General features: G+C 56.6%; 2 long non-coding RNA genes across 2 annotated transcripts in view; one reads left to right on the forward strand and one right to left on the reverse strand.

The window, feature by feature from the left end:
* The window catches only part of LOC144603241 (uncharacterized), a 478,910-nt gene that overhangs the window by 353,616 nt on the left and 113,524 nt on the right, over nucleotides 1-11,770 (forward strand). The gene's annotated exons all lie outside the window — the stretch shown is intronic.
* On the reverse strand, nucleotides 7,869-11,208 carry LOC144602792 (uncharacterized). The gene is made up of 3 exons (XR_013548508.1): nucleotides 11,025-11,208; nucleotides 9,188-9,235; nucleotides 7,869-8,270 (listed from the first exon to the last, which is right to left on the reverse strand). It is a non-coding gene; the product is annotated as an uncharacterized LOC144602792 (long non-coding RNA).

Genomic DNA, 11,770 nt, shown 5'->3' on the forward strand with positions numbered 1-11,770 from the left:
GTTTGACCCATATCCCTCTAAACCTGTCATATCTATGCCACTGTCTAACTATTGCTTAAACATTGGATAGTCCGAGACTCAACTACCTCCTCTGGCAGCTTGCTCCAAACACCCAACACCCTTCATGTGAAAAATGTACCCTCAGATTCCTATGATATTGTCCCCTTCACCTTCAACCAATGTCCTGTTGCCCGAGATTCACCTACTCTAGACAAGGGACTGTGCACCAACCCGATCTATTCATCTCGTGATTTTATACACCTCTGTACGATCATCCCTCATCCTCCTGCGCTCCAACGAATAAAGTTCCAGCCAACTCGAACTCTCCCTGTAGCTCAGACCCTCTAGTCCTGGCAATATCCTAGTAAATGTTCTCTGTACCCTTTCCAGCTTGACAACAGCGTTCCTATAACATGGTGCCCAGAACTGAACAAATTACTCTAAATGCTGCGTCGCCAAAGTCATATACAACTGCAAAATAACTTCCTAACTTCTGTACTCAATACTCTGACTGATGAAGGCCAATGTGCCACCAGGCTTTTTGACCACCCTATCTAGCTGCGACTCCACCTTCAAGGAACCATGCACCTGCGCTCCAAGATCCGTCTGCCTGCAACACTCCCCAGAGCCCCACCATTCACCGTGTAGGTCCTGCCCATGTAAGACTTTTCAAAATGCAACACCTCACATTTCTGTGTATTAAATTCCATCTTCGCCGTCGTCCCGCGCCGAAAACGCTGTGTTGCAATCGGCGGGTCGAATCTGCCGGCAGAAGCCAGGGCTCTGGATCTCCGGCCCGGCCAGACCGTGTAGATCCATCCCCATAGAAGACTTCTGAGGCTGAATTTGCGGGCCTGTATCTCATCTCCGTTGCGGCGTAGACTGGACATTCCGGTTCCCATCGCGTCGGCGCGGCAGTGCGCGTAGGGCAGCGGGGTCCGGGGCTCCTCACAGCCGACCACGATTTCAGGAGATTCCCGGCAGCGGTACATACACGCGGTTGGTCACCAGTTGACGATTCGCGGCCCGATCAGAGCGCCGCCGCCACTTCGCGTGTCCCCGAACCCCGCGCTGCTGCCGCCGAGCTCCCCGCCGACGACCCCGTGCTGAAAACCCAATGTTGCAATCGGAGGGTCAAATCTTCCGGGAATCTGACGGAATCGCGAAAGCCGAGATCGAGGCCCGCAAATTCGGCGTTGAAAGTCGGCTACGGGGATGGATCCACCCGGGCCGGAGTTCCAGAGCCCTGGATGCTGGCGGCAGATTCGACCCGCCGACTGCAACATTGCGTTTTCGACACGAGTCGTCGGCGGGGAACTCTGTGGGCGCTGCATGTTCGGAGACACCCGAAGAGCCGGCTCCGCCCCGACCGGGCCGCGAATCGTTAACTGGTAACCGGCTGTGTGAGTGTACCGGTGCCGGGAACCTGCCGATATCGCGGCTGACTGGAGGCGCTCGGCGACCCCGCTATCCGACGCGGAATGCCGCGATGAGTCGATGTGTACCGGAATGGCGAGCATAAGCCGCCGCGGTCCCGAGACACAGGCCCGCAGATTCCGCCTCGGAAGTGGTCTCTGAGTACAGTTCCACTCGGTGTGGCCGGGCTGGAGATCCAGAGCAGATTCGACCCGCGCGGGGCGTCGGCGGGGAGCTCGGCGGCTGCAGCGCGACTCCTCAACCGAATCTGCGGGTCTGTATCTCGGCTCCGCGACGGCGCAGGCTGGACGATCCGGTGGACATCGACACGTCACGGCCATCCGCGCCGGACAGCTGGGTCGCCGGGCTCCCCCGATTTACCGCGATTGCGGCAGATTTCCCGGCAGCGGTACTCACGCGGCCGGTCACCAGTTGACCAGTCGCGACCCGATCGCGGAACCGTCGACTCTTCGGGTGTTTCCGGACCCCGCGCTGTTCCCGCCGGAGCTCCTCGCCGACGAACCCCGCGCCCAAAACGCAACGTGGCAATCGGCGGGTGGAATCTGCCGCCTGCGGACGTGTCTCTGGAGCTTCGGAACTCGCACTCCCGGTGAGTCCGTCCCCATGGCCGACTCCACATGCGGACTTTGCGGGTCCGTATCTCGGATCCGCGATGGCTCTGGGAAGGCCGTTCCGGTTCGCGTCGCGTTGGCCCGCGTCGGACGGCGGGGTCGCCGTGAATTCCCGGCTTACCGCGACATCGGCAGATTCCCGCCAGTGTTACACTCACGCGGCCGGTCACCAGATGATGAGTCGAGGCCCGTTCGGGGCGCTGCCGACTCTTCATGTGCCTCTGAAACCTGTGCTCCACCCGCCGATCTACCCGCCGACGCCCCGGGCTGAAAACGCAATGTTGTATTCGGCGGGTCGGGTCTGCCGTTTGCGGCCGGGGCTCTGGAGCGCGGGCCGGGACACACCAGACAGATCCGTTCCCATAGACGACTTGCGATGCTGAATCTGCGGGCCGGTATCTCGGCTCCGCGGCGGCCCAGGCTGAATGTTACCGGACCCATCTATTCGTTGCGACAGCCCGCGTCGGACAGCGCGGTCCCGGGCTCCCCCAGTTCACCGCGATTTCGGCAGTGTCCACGGAAAGGTGCAGTTACCGGACAGGTCGCCGGTTGACGGGTCGCGGCCGCTCGAGGCGGTGCCGACTCTCCAGGTGTCTCCGATCACCGCGCTGCAGCCGCCTCGGGCAGATAACGCACGGTTACAATCGGCGGGTGGAATCTGCCGCCTGCGGTCGCGCTCGGCAACTCTGGCCCGACCACACCTGACGGATCCGACCCAAAGCCAACTTCCGATGTGGGATATGTGGGTCCGTATCTCGGCTCCGCGGCAGCCAAGGCTATCCGTTCCAGGATCCTACGACGCGTCGCGGCGACCTACGTCGGACAGCGGGATCGCCGTGCGCTCCCGGACGAACGTTATTCCAGCGGATGCCCGGCAGCGGGATACGTACGCGGCCGGGCTCCAGTTGACGAGTTGCAACCCGATCCGCAAACCGCCGACTCCTCGGGTGTCTCTGAACACCGCGCTGTACCCGCCCAGCTCCGCGCCCACACCCTGGGCCCCAAATGCAATGTTGCAATCGGCGGGTCGAATCTGCCGCCTGCGCCCGAGTCTCTGGATCTCCGGCCATTTGCAGACCGGGTGGTTTATCCCCATTGCCGACCTCCGAGGCCGAATGTGCGAAGCTGTATCTCCGCTCCGCGGCGGCGTAGCCTCGACGTTCCGTTACCCATCGACTGTCGCGACAGTCCGCGTTGGAGAGCGGGGTCGCCGGGCTGCCCCGATTTACCGTGACTTCGTCAGATTTCCCGGCAGAGGTTCAGTCGTGCGAGGGTTAAACAGAGAATCTCAGCTGGAATGTAAAATGGAATTACCAGCGTTCCACAGCCCCTGAAAACAACATTGAAACACAGTTCTCCAGACAGTGGGAGACTCTGTCTGCACCTGTCCGTGGCAGGAGACTCGCGTTGCCTGGGAACGTCGCCTTTCTCAGGCCATTCTATGGGAACGTGTAGCGTTGGTGAACCAAACACAGCAGCAATAGTTGGGTCGACCACCCGTGCCGCTGCCGCTAGTAGCGCAGAAACGTTGCAGACAAGGGGGGCTTATGATGGGCTCGGGGAGGGGCAGTGGCGCGGTCTGGTCTGATGGGAAATGCCATAAAGGATGGAGTTGGCGGCCTTTTGCGGAGAGAGACCCAGCCTTGGGCCGTGTGGCGGACGGTGCCGGGTGATGGAGAACAGAACCATCCTGCGGCGTGCTGTGCCGTGTACTCGGGGTTTGCGAGCGTGTACTGGGTTATTCGGGGACATGTGAGTGTACGTGCCTTATTTGGTCGTGCAATAAATTTCATAGTGAATCAAACTGGTTTTTTTAATTTTATTATTTTTAAAAAAAAATTATATTATTTTTATTTTTTTACAGAACTTTGTGGAAAACAACCCCCCCACCCTTACCCCCACCCCCTTATACTAACCCCAAATAAGAAAAAGAAAGAAAAGAAAAAAAGATTAAAGACTGCCTGGTTGTTGGTGGTCCTGCACACGCCCCATGGAATTCCAAACAGAATAAACTGTATATGTATATACATCTCTCACAAAAGAACCATTGTAAATATGAACAATTCTTCTATATATATAGGCCCCTCTTTTGTAGATAAGGATGCCAGATATTTTAAAAAGTATCATATTTGTTCCTTAAATTATAAGTAATTTTTTCAAGTGGGATACAGTTAGAAATTTCATTATTCCAAAGGTCCACACTTAAATAGGAATCAGATTTCCAAGTAACTGCGATAGTTTTTTTGGCTACTGCTAATGCAATTTTTATAAATTCTTTCTGATATTTATTCATTTTAAGTTGTGGTCTTATTCCTTCAACATCACCCAATAACAACAATCTTGGGTTGTATGGAAGTTGTATTCCGATAATCTGTTCTAAAAAACTTCTTAAATTTGTCCAAAAAGGTTGTATTTTTGAACAGGACCAAGTAGAATGAAAAAAAGTACCAATTTCTTGATTGCACCGAAAACATTGGTCAGATAAACTTGAGTTTATTCTCTTTAATTTTTGTGGTGTGATATATAATTGATGCAGAAAGTTATATTGTACTAGTCTAAACCGAACATTTATTGTATTTTTCATACTGTCAAGGCATAGTTTTGACCAATTTGTTCCATCAATATTAATATTCAAATCCGTTTCCCATTTTCGCCTTGATATATGAATTCCTTGTTTAGGGGCCTTTTTTTGAATTAGATTATATATAATAGAAGTAAAAAAATGTATTTACCCTTTTTGAATTAGGTTTTCAATTTCCTTAGATTTCGGCAATAACATTGTTTGACCCAATTTATCTTTTAAATAAGCTCTTAATTGAAAGTAACAGAAAAGGGAATTATTTGATATATGATATTTATTTTTCAATTGTTCAAATGACATCAATATACCTTTTTCAAAGCAATCACCTATATATGTAATCCCTTTTTGATGCCACATATATAGAAGCTGGTTATCCATTGTAAAAGGTATCAATCTATTCTGAATCAAAGTTGTCTTTCCTAATAAAGATTTTTTTGTTTCATCCTCAAAATTTACCTTATTCCATAATCCGATCAAGTGTTTTAATAATGGAGATTCTTTCAGACCCCGTATCAATTTAGGTTCCCAGTGAATCAAACTGTTGTGTGAATCCGGTGATGTATCGAACACAACTGGTGCGTGAACGCGGCTGGTCGCCAGTTGACCTGATCGGGTCGCCGCCGACTCTTGGGTTGTCATTGAACACCGTGCTGTGCCCGCCGAGCTCCCCGCCGACGCCCCGCGCTGTAAACGCAATGTTACAATCGGCGGGATGGATGTGCCGCCTTCGGACTGGACTCTGGAACTCCAGCCCGTCCAGACCCGCTGGATTCATCTCCACAGTCGACTCCCGACGCCGAATCTGCGGCCTGTATCGGGGCGGGGCGGGGCGACGGCGTCGGCTGGAGGTTCCGTTTCCCATCGATTGGTCGCGGCATTCTGCGTCGGACAGCGGGGTCGCCGGGCGCTCCCGGCCTATCGCGATTCCGGCAGATTTCCCGACAGCGGTACATTCCCGCGGCCGGTCACCGGTCGACGAGTAGCATCCCGCTTGGCGGCGGCTGCACGGTATTCGTCGCCACCCGCAGACCAGGCGGCTGTGGGCCCGCAGAATCAGAGGAGACGTGACTTCCTTTAACTGATGGTGGAGAGGAGAGCGATGCCGCTGTGGTGCAGAGTTTCCTGTGAACCGCCAATGACTGAAGCACTGGCGGGCGGCGCTGCGCCTGAACGGCAGCGGGAGTTGATGGCAACGTGTGGAGACAGTTCCTTCTGGCAAGAGGGGAAGGGCGGGTTGCAGGGTGTGCAGCCGGGGGAGTGAGGGGTGAACACAGGGAGACACTGCGGGATACAGCGGTCCGAGTGAACTGCGGCGTGCGGATGGATTGTGGGATGCGAGACTGCGCTGTTGCACGTTGTGTTCCTATCACCACCTCAAATCGCCCATTACCCCGCCCCCTCACAACTCACTCCCACCTCTCCCCCCACCCCCCCTCACCACTCACATCCACCCCCCCCCTCCCCACTCAGATCCCCCCACCCCCCTCACCACTCACATCCCCCTCACCACTGGAGGATGGGGAGGTTAGTTTCTGGGGAGATTCCACGGGGGTCCTGTGTCTCCGGTTCATCTCTGACCCTCCCCCCCACCCCCGGGGAAACGACAGACCGACCGGCGTTGTGGGGGTGGGGAATGTACAGGGTGATGTGGGTCAGCTGGTGACTTGGGCAGGGCAGGGGCGGGGGGAGTGAGTCCCGGTCAGTGCGAGTTGGTGCAGTGTGAGGAGCAGTAAGGGGCGGCCACACGCGGTGAATGCAGGGGTCCCGGGGAGTATTGGGGAGCGGGGAGATCTCGGGGTACTCCATGAAGCTACAGCGCAGCTCGACTAGACGGTCCTGTCCCTGACCCTGACACACACGGTGCTCATTCGCCCTCATCGGCCGCGGCGAGGGAACCAGGAGCCGGGAGACCGCTGGGAATGTGAGCGAATCACAGAGAGTGCTGGAGGAACTCCGCGGGTCAGGCAGCGTCTGTGGAGGGAATGGACCGGCGAGGTTCCGGGTGGGTTCAGTCTGAGGAAGGGAGGGGTGGGTGAAGCTGAGAGAACCTGCCCCAGTGTCAGAGGCGGGCAACTGATGAGGGGAGCAGAGAAGCGGCGGCGCCGTTAAACCAGTCCGCCGTTGCCGAGTTCGCAGAAGACGTCACCGGCACTTAGTGTAGATTAATTTAGTTTATTGTTATCACCTGTACTGAGGTACAGTGAAAAGATCTGTTGTGCCGCGCTGTCCAGTGAGCGGAAACACTGTCCATGATTACAATCAAGCCGTCCACAGTGTACAGATACAGGGGACATGTATCATGTTAAATGCAGGATAAAGTGCGATTAAAGATGGTCCGAGGGTCTCCGATGAGGAGGATGGGAGGTTATGGCGGCTAATTGGTGATAGGATGGTTCAGTTGCCTGATAACAGCTGGGATGAAACTGTGCCTGAATGTGGAGGGGCGCGTTTTCACACTTCTGTCCCTCTTGACCGATGGGAGAGGGGAGAAGGGGGATTGGACGCGCTGGTCCAGGACAAGTTGCTGGTGATGTTTACTGCTCAGTACTTGAAGTTTACAAACTCCGGCGCTGTCAATGTACACCGGGGTGTGTGGACCGCATCGCTTCCTGAAGTCGATCACTGTCTCCCAGACACGTTACAGTCTCCCGCTCCGTTCTCCAGCGCTCCGGGTTCAGAAGTTTAGAGATACAGCGCGGAAACAGGCCCTTCGGCCCACCGAGTCCGCCCCGCCCAGCGATCCCGGCACACTAACACTATCCTACACACACTAGCGACAACTTACCATTTTACGAAGCCAATTAACCTGCAAACATGTGGCGATCCCGGAGAAAACCCACGAAGGTCACGGGGAGAACGTACAAACTCCGTACAGACAACAGCCAGGATCAGGATCGAGCCCGGGTCTCCGGCGCTGCGAGGCAGCAACTCTACCGCTGCACCACCTTCCGCGCTCTCCCCGGTCACGGATGTCCCGGCACCTTCCCCACCCCCTCCCACCACTTGCCCGTGACCCCCCACTCCCACAATGCCCGTGACCCCATCTCAATGCCCGTGAACCCCCCCCATCACCACCACAAGCAGCCACTGACAGGCAGCTGGAGAACACACTGGACTTTATTGAACATTTATGTCGCTACAGTGAAGCAGCAACCCCCCCAGCAAAGAATCACATTCCCTGATCACCCCCCCCCCCCCAGCAATGAATCACATTCCCTGATCACCCCCCCCCCCCCAACAGTCCACGGGTGGATATGTCGCCTCAACGCCAGGAACCCCTCCCTCCCACTCCGCCCCCCGACCGGCTCCGGGCCTCGGGTCAACCAGCGCTGCAACGCTCCAGCTGTGATTGCCACCAGATGTTGATCGGGACTGTTCCCCACTGAACCCCGTCATTGCAGGAACATTATGGGAAGCAGCAGCCCCTCCCCCCCCCCCCCAGTGCAGTCAGTAAATGAGCAGCGACCCAGAGAGACAAGCGCAAAGTCCAAATCACCAAACCAGCTGTGGATGCGCTCATTGCTCACCCATCACCCCACGATTACAGTCCCCGCCCCCCCCCCCCCCCCCAAAGCAGAAACCCCGCAAACTTGTCCCACTCTCCACCGACGCTCCTGGACCGGCGGCGGGACACGGCGGCCCTGGGGGAGAGAGAGAGTTGGTCACAGAGCGACGCCAGCCCACCCGTGTAGCAGTAATACCGACCCCCGCCCCCCCACCGGGAATAAACACCCACTCCCCCAGCACCACAGGACAGCCCAGCACAACAACAGGCCCTTCGGCCCACACTGTCTGTGCCGACCGTGCCGCCAAGACCCAACTATCTGCCCGCTCGTCACCCCCCCCCCCCCCTCCGCTCCCCGCATCTCCACGCGTCCATCCAAAAGCCTCTTTAATGCCACTGCCGTGTCTGTGTCGCCCCCACCCCCTCAATTATCAGCAATAAACCCACCCCCACCCCGGGAATAACTGCCCCCCCGGAAACACCCACCCCCTCAATTATCAACAATAAACCCACCCCCCCCGGGAATAACTACCCCCCCGGAAACACCCACCCCCTCAATTATCAACAATAAACACCCCCCCCCCCGCACACACACCGAAACAACCCCCCCAACACACAAACCGCAGCCCCTCCCCCACGGGATGTATCTCCACCCTCGCAACGTGGAATTACATTCACCACCCCCCCCCCCCGCCGGGAATAACCCCCCCTCCCCCCACCGGTGATAACCCCCCCCAACGGGAATTAAACTCACTGCCCCCCCCGTCCATAAGAATAATCCCCCGCACAGTGGAATTAACCCCCCGCCCGCCCCGGGTGTGGGGTGTGGGGTGTGTGGGGTGCGGGTTGTGTGGGGCGGGTTGTGTGGGGCGGGTTGTGTGGGGTGTGGGGTGCGGGTTGTGTGGGGCGGGTTGTGTGGGGCGGGTTGTGTGGGGTGCGGGTTGTGTGGGGTGTGGGGTGTGGGGTGTGTGGGGTGCGGGTTGTGTGGGGTGTGGGGTGTGGGGTGTGGGGTGTGGGGTGCGGGTTGTGTGGGGGCGCCGGCCCGGTTCCTACCTCAGGCTTGAACAGAGGAGGTTGATGAGTTTTCCCGGAGCTCCGAGGCTGCGGAGGGAAGGAGCGGCGTTACACGTCTACTGGCAACGGCGTGGCTGCAGCGAGGCGCGGACGGACGGTCGCGCGCACACGGCCACATGCGCGCACACGCGAGCACGGGCACGCGCACAGAGGTACGGGGACTCGCGCGGGCACGGGCCCCGGGGGCGGTAATGGGGACGCGCACAGACGGTCACAGCGCAGAAACGTGCACAGATACGCAGGGATACAATAGACAATAGGTGCAGGAGGAGGCCATTCGGCCCTTCGAGCCAGCACCGCCATTCAATGTGATCATGGCTGATCATTCTCAATCAGTACCCCGTTCCTGCCTTCTCCCCATACCCCCTGACTCCGCTATCCTTAAGAGCTCTATCTAGCTCTCTCTTGAATGCATTCAGAGAATTGGCCTCCACTGCCTTCTGAGGCAGAGAATTCCAAACCTTCACCACTCTCTGACTGAAAAAGTTTTTCCTCATCTCTGTTCTAAATTGCCTACCCCTTATTCTTAAACCGTGGCCCCTTGTTCTGGACTCCACCAACATTGGGAACATGTTTCCTGCCTCTAACGTGTCTGACCCCTGAATAATCTTATACGTTTCGATAAGATCCCCTCTCATCCTTCTAAATTCCAGTGTATACAAGCCTAGTCGCTCCGGTCTTTCAACATATGATAGTCCCGCCATTCCGGGAATTAAACCTACGCTGCACACCCTCAATAGCAAGAATATCCTTCCTCAAATTTGGAGACCAAAACTGCACACAGTACTCCAGGTGCGGTCTCACCAGGGCCCTGTACAACTGCAGAAGGACCTCTTTGCTCCTATACTCAACTTCTCTTGTTATGAAGGCCAACATTCCATTGGCTTTCTTCACTGCCTGCTGTACCTGCATGCTTCCTTTCAGTGACTGATGCACTAGGACACCCAGATCTCGTTGTACGTCCCCTGTTCCTAACTTGACACCATTCAGATAATACTCTCCTTTCCTATTCTTACCACCAAAGTGGATAACCTCACACTTATCCACATTAAACTGCATCTGCCATGCATCCGCCCACTCACACAACCTGTCCAAGTCACCCTACAAACTCATAGCATCTTCCTCACAGTTCACACTACCACCCAGCTTTGTATCATCAGTCGATAATTTCCCGTTTTCTCTCTCCCTCCTTTCTTAAAAAGTGGGACAACATTAGCTACCCTCCAATCCACAGGAATTGATCCTGAATCTATAGAACATTGGAAAATGATCACCAATGCGTCCACAATTTCTAGTGCCACCTCCTTAAGTACCCTGGGATGCAGACCATCGGGCCCTAGGGATTTATCAGCCTTCAGTCCCATCAGTCTACCCAACACCATTTCCTGCCTAATGTGGATTTCCTTCAGTTCTTCCGTCACCCTAGGATCTCTGGCCACTAGAACATCTGGGAGATTCTTTGTATCTTCCTTAGTGAAGACAGATCCAAAGTACCGGTTCAACTCGTCTGCCATTTCCTTGTTCCCCATAATAAATTCCCATGCTTTCCGACTTCAAGGGACCACATTTGCCTTGACTATTATTTTCCTCTTTACATACCTAAAAAAGCTTTTACTATCCTCCTTTATATTATTGCCTAGTTTACGGGACACGCGGGCGCGCGCGAGGGACGTACGGGCTCACGCATGGACACACGGGCGCGCGCAGGGACAGACGGACCGCGCGCATGGACACACGGGCGCGCGCAGACAGACAGACACAGTAAGGATGTGTAACACTGTGGACAGGGGCGGAGCTGGGGTCTGAGGGAACTTACTCTGGGGTGTGGGACCGTAGCCGCTCTTCCCCGCTGTAAAACACACACACAGTTAGTGACGCGGCCCCGCATCAGCCTGGTCTAAACACACACATTCAGCAGCTGCCCCGTCAGCTCCGGACACACTCACACAGCGGACACGGGCAGCGCTGTGACCGGCAAGCAAGAGTACGACAGGCCGCAGGTCAGGGCTGGGTCCGGCCCCGACACCGGACACCGGCTCCCCGCCAACACCGGACCACAGCCCGCCCGGGGGGGGGTGGATGGAGGCCTTAGAAGGCGGTCGAGGTGAAGGGAGAGGGAAATGGACGGAAGGGAGGGCGAGGTGGGCGGAGGAACGGGGAGGTGCGGACGGGAGGGGTGGGAGGGACAGGGAGGGGTGAGGGAGAACGAGGGGAGGGAGGTGCGGACGGAACGGGAGGGGCCGGATAGGTTCGTCGAGGACCGGAGGGGCAGGGGGAGGGGAGGGGGAGATGGAGGAGGAGGGGGAGGGAAAGTGGAGGTGTGGGAGGGTGAGTTGAAGGACGAGCGGGTGGGAGGGGAAGTTTGAGGTGAGGGAGGGGAGATTAAGTGGACGGGGAGATGGAGGGTAGGGAGAGGAGGGGAAGGTGGAGGTGAGGGGGGGAGGGGGAGGACAGGGAGATAGAGGGGGAGGAGTGGGGGGCAGAGTGAGATTTACTCGGTGTTGTTGCCGGGTAGGGCCACGGGGGTGGAGGTGCCCGGAGGGTGATGCAGTCATGGGCGCG

The sequence above is a fragment of the Rhinoraja longicauda genome, chromosome 19, assembly GCF_053455715.1.
Source record: "Rhinoraja longicauda isolate Sanriku21f chromosome 19, sRhiLon1.1, whole genome shotgun sequence".
Taxonomy (NCBI): Eukaryota; Metazoa; Chordata; class Chondrichthyes; order Rajiformes; family Arhynchobatidae; genus Rhinoraja; species Rhinoraja longicauda.